This window comes from Choloepus didactylus, chromosome 13 (assembly GCF_015220235.1).
Source record: "Choloepus didactylus isolate mChoDid1 chromosome 13, mChoDid1.pri, whole genome shotgun sequence".
Lineage (NCBI taxonomy): Eukaryota > Metazoa > Chordata > Mammalia > Pilosa > Megalonychidae > Choloepus > Choloepus didactylus.
In genome coordinates, this window is record NC_051319.1 from 81,187,992 (window position 1) to 81,193,604 (window position 5,613).

Sequence of the window (5,613 nt, forward strand, 5' to 3'; positions counted from 1 at the left end):
TCTCTCTGCACAGTGGCTACCCATCCCCAGCTCGCTGCAGGCCACCACAGTGTCCAGTCCCTCTAGCTTGCTGGAGACAGAAAGGGACATCAAATTCTCTTCCCCAAGAACAGGAGTGGGCATGGCTGATCACTAATCACAGCTTTTGATTAGTGAAATCAGGTCACTGGGGTCCTGGCTCTGAGGGCACTGTTTTTCAACGCTCCCCCGACAAAGGCAGTGGCAGCCAGTGTGTCAACCCTCCCTGACAGGGTTAGAAGGTGTGGAGATATAAAAGTGCAGCATTTCCTCATGTTGTGGAGGACATTAGCTGACGGGTCATTTTTCTGGGCAGGTCAGGAAGCTCAGCTTTGGGGAGCCATCAGAGAAGCCTTTGAGCCCTTCCAGATCCCTTCTCCAGGCAATTTGAAACTGGCCCTGTGCCCCATTTTGGGTCCTTGATCTGTTTTGGCTGGGAAAGACTGACTTGGGATAGTCCTCTCCAGGTGCACCTCCTCCCAGAATTTCCCACCAGGAAAAGCAGCTGGAGACAACAAAAGAATATAAAAACTATAGAGGCAGTCTCTGAGACAAAGGCCTGCAGTTTACAAACACCTGGGAGTTGGAGGTCCCTCTCCTGGAAACAGAGGGGACAACCAAACCCTGTAAACAGGGGACTACAAACAACTAACAGCACAAGCCTAAGGCAAGACAGAGGCCCAAAAGACAGAGAAAACCCTGCACACTGCATTCACCTTTGGGCAACCTTCCTTACAGGAGGGCTGAAACTCATTGAAAAAATCTGTGTCTTATCAGCAAATGGTTACAAACCACACAACATCTCAGGGAATAAACCCCTGAGTTAACATTTTAAAACATTAAAATGTACTGTGTGCAAAAAAAAGTACTGGACAAACGGAAATGAAAGCTCATCCAAAGAAGAAAGATAAAAATAGATAAAACACCAATGAAGAAACAAGAATGTGGACATACCAAACAAGCCTTTAAAAGTGATCTTAAAAATACTCAGGATGTGAAAAAAATACAGAGAAAAACTAAAATATCAGGAAAACATGAATGAACAATAAGAGAGCTAAGTAATGACATAGAAATTTTAAAAAGGAACCAAACAGAACTACTGGAGTTGAAAAACCAAATAATGAAATGAAAATGCCCAGGAGGGTTTCAAGAGCAGTTTGGGAGCAGGCAAAGAAAGAATCAGTGAACCTGAAGACAAGACACTTGAATGAGTCATGCTAAGGAGCACAAATTAAAGAAATATTAAAAGTGAAAATAGCATAAGACAGCTATGGGACAACCACAATCACACCAATATATTCATTATGGGATCACAGAAGGAGAAGAAAGAGATAGAAATGGGGCAGAAGGAATATTCAAAGAAATAATGACGAGAACAACCCAAACTTAGAAAAGATGTAAATATGCACATCCCAGAAACTCAAAGAACACCAACAGATAAATTGAAGAAATTAACACCCCATCATATACTGATCACACTATAGAATGCAAAGGACAAGTAGAGGGTTTCTGAAAGGTGCACGAAAAAGCAATGTGTTATGTACAAGGAGTCCCAATTAGATTGTGTGCTGATTTCTCATCAAACCCATGGAGGAGGAAGGCGGGGCAAGATGGCAGACTGGTGAGCTGTATGTTTTAGTTACTCCTCCAGGAAAGTAGGTAAAAAGCCAGGAACTGCGTGGACTGGACACCACAGAGCAATCTGTCTTTGGGCATACTTCATACAACACTCATGAAAACGTGGAACTGCTGAGATCAGCGAAATCTGTAAGTTTTTGCGGCCAGGGGACCCGCGCCCCTCCCTGCCAGGCTCAGTCCCGGGGGAGGAGGGGCTGTCAGCTCCGGGAAGGAGAAGGGAGAATTGCAGTGGCTGCTCTTATCGGAAACTCATTCTACTGATTCAAACTCCAACCATAGATAGACTGAGACCAGACACCAGAGACTCTGAGAGCAGCCAGCCCAGCAGAGAGGAGACAGGCATAGAAAAAAAAACAACACGAAAAACTCCAAAATAAAAGCAGAGGATTTTTGGAGTTCTGGTGAACACAGAAAGGGGAAGGGCGGAGATCAGGCCTTGAGGCGCATATGCAAATCCCGAAGCAAAGGCTGATCTCTCTGCCCTGTGCACCTTTCCTTAATGGCCCTGGTTGCTTTGTCTATTAGCATTTCAATAACCCATTATATCTCTGAGGAGGGCCGTTTTTTTTTTTTTTTTTTTTTAAATCCTTTTTGCTTTTTCTAAAACAATTACTCTAAGAAGCTCAATACAGAAAGCTTCAAAGAATTGAAATTTGGGCACGTCAAGTCAAGAGCAGAACTAAGAGAGCTCTGAGACAAAAGGCAATAATCCAGTGGCTGAGAAAATTCACTAAACAACACAACTTCCCAAGAAAAGGGGGGTGTCCGCTCACAGCCACCATCCTGGTGGACAGGAAACACTCCTGCCCATCGCCAGCCCCATAGCCCAGAGCTGCCCCAGACAACCCAGTGTGACGGAAGTGCTTCAAATAACAGGCACACACCACAAAACTGGGCGTGGACATTAGCCTTCCCTGCAACCTCAGCTGAATGTCCCAGAGCTGGGAAGGGGGAGCAGTGTGAATTAACAGAGCCCCATTCAGCCATCATTTGAGCAGACTGGGAGCCTCCCAACACAGCCCAGCAGCCCAGAACTGCCCTGGGGGGACGGCACTCACCTGTGACATAGCACAGTCATCCCTCAACAGAGGACCCGGGGTGCACAGCCTGGAAGAGGGGCCCACTTGCAAGTCTCAGGAGCCATACGCCAATACCAAAGACTTGTGGGTCAGTGGCAGAGACAAACTGTGGCAGGACTGAACTGAAGGATTAGACTATTGCAGTAGCTTTAAAACTCTAGGATCATCAGGGAGATTTGATTGTTAGGGCCACCCCCCCTCCCCGACTGCCCAGAAACACGCCCCACATACAGGGCAGGCAACACCAACTACACACGCAAGCTTGGTACACCAATTGGGCCCCACAAGACTCACTCCCCCACTCACCAAAAAGGCTAAGCAGGGGAGATCTGGCTTGTGGAGAACAGGTGGCTCGTGGACGCCACCTGCTGGTTAGTTAGAGAAAGTGTACTCCACGAAGCTGTAGATCTGATAAATTAGAGATAAGGACTTCAATAGGTCTACAAACCCTAAAAGAACCCTATCAAGTTCAGCAAATGCCACGAGGCCAAAAACAACAGAAAATTATAAAGCATATGAAAAAACCAGACGATATGGATAACCCAAGCCCAAGCACCCAAATCAAAAGACCAGAAGAGACACAGCACCTAGAGCAGCTACTCAAAGAACTAAAGATGAACAATGAGACCATAGTACGGGATATGAAGGAAATCAAGAAGACCCTAGAAGAGCATAAAGAAGACATTGCAAGACTAAATAAAAAAATGGATGATCTTATGGAAATTAAAGAAACTGTTGACCAAATTAAAAAGATTCTGGACACTCATAGTACAAGACTAGAGGAAGTTGAACAACGAATCAGTGACCTGGAAGATGACAGAATGGAAAATGAAAGCATAAAAGAAAGAATGGGGAAAAAAATTGAAAAACTCGAAATGGACCTCAGGGATATGATAGATAATATGAAACGTCCGAATATAAGACTCATTGGTGTCCCAGAAGGGGAAGAAAAGGGTAAAGGTCTAGGAAGAGTATTCAAAGAAATTGTTGGGGAAAACTTCCCAAATCTTCTAAACAACATAAATACACAAATCATAAATGCTCAGCGAACTCCAAATAGAATAAATCCAAAAAAACCCACTCCGAGACATATACTGATCACACTGTCAAACATAGAAGAGAAGGAGCAAGTTCTGAAAGCAGCAAGAGAAAAGCAATTCACCACATACAAAGGAAACAGCATAAGACTAAGTAGTGACTACTCAGCAGCCACCATGGAGGCGAGAAGGCAGTGGCACGATATATTTAAAATTCTGAGTGAGAGGAATTTCCAGCCAAGAATACTTTATCCAGCAAAGCTCTCCTTCAAATTTGAGGGAGAGCTTAAATTTTTCACAGACAAAGAAATGCTGAGAGAATTTGCTAACAAGAGACCTGCCCTACTGGAGATACTAAAGGGAGCCCTACAGACAGAGAAACAAAGACAGGACAGAGAGACTTGGAGAAAGGTTCAGTACTAAAGAGATTCGGTATGGGTACAATAAAGGATATTAATAGAGAGAGGGAAAAATATGGCAAACATAATCCAAAGGATAAGATGGCCGATTCAAGAAATGCCTTCACGGTTTTAACGTTGAATGTAAATGGATTAAACTCCCCAATTAAAAGATATAGATTCGCAGAATGGATCAAAAAAAATGAACCATCAATATGTTGCATACAAGAGACTCATCTTAGACACAGGGACACAAAGAAACTGAAAGTGAAAAGGATGGAAAAAAATATTTCATGCAAGCTACAGCCAAAAGAAAGCAGGTGTAGCAATATTAATCTCAGATAAAATAGACTTCAAATGCAGGGATGTTTTGAGAGACAAAGAAGGCCACTACATACTAATAAAAGGGGCAATTCAGCAAGAAGAAATAACAATCGTAAATGTCTATGCACCCAATCAAGGTGCCACAAAATACATGAGAGAAACACTGGCAAAACTAAAGGAAGCAATTGATGTTTCCACAATAATTGTGGGAGACTTCAACACATCACTCTCTCCTATAGATAGATCAACCAGACAGAAGACCAATAAGGAAATTGAAAACCTAAACAATCTGATAAATGAATTAGATTTAACAGACATCTACAGGACATTACATCCCAAATCACCAGGATACACATACTTTTCTAGTGCTCACGGAACTTTCTCCAGAATAGATCATATGCTGGGACATAAAACAAGCCTCAATAAATTTAAAAAGATTGAAATTATTCAAAGCACATTCTCTGACCACAATGGAATACAATTAGAAGTCAATAACCATCAGAGACTTAGAAAATTCACAAATACCTGGAGGTTAAACAACACACTCCTAAACAATCAGTGGGTTAAAGAAGAAATAGCAAGAGAAATTGCTAAATATATAGAGACGAATGAAAATGAGAACACAACATACCAAAAACCTATGGGATGCAGCAAAAGCAGTGCTAAGGGGGAAATTTATAGCACTAAACGCATATATTAAAAAGGAAGAAAGAGCCAAAATCAAAGAACTAATGGATCAACTGAAGAAGCTAGAAAATGAACAAGCAAACCAATCCTAAACCAAGTACAAGAAAAGAAATAACAAGGATTAAAGCAGAAATAAATGACATAGAGAACAAAAAAACAATAGAGAGGATAAATATCACCAAAAGTTGGTTCTTTGAGAAGATCAACAAGATTGACAAGCCCCTAGCTAGACTGACAAAATCAAAAAGAGAGAAGACCCATATAAACAAAATAATGAATGAAAAAGGTGACATAACTGCAGATCCTGAAGAATTAAAAAAATTATAAGAGGATATTATGAACAACTGTATGGCAACAAACTGGATAATGTAGAAGAAATGGACAATTTCCTGGAAACATATGAACAACCTAGACTGACCAGAGAAGAAATAG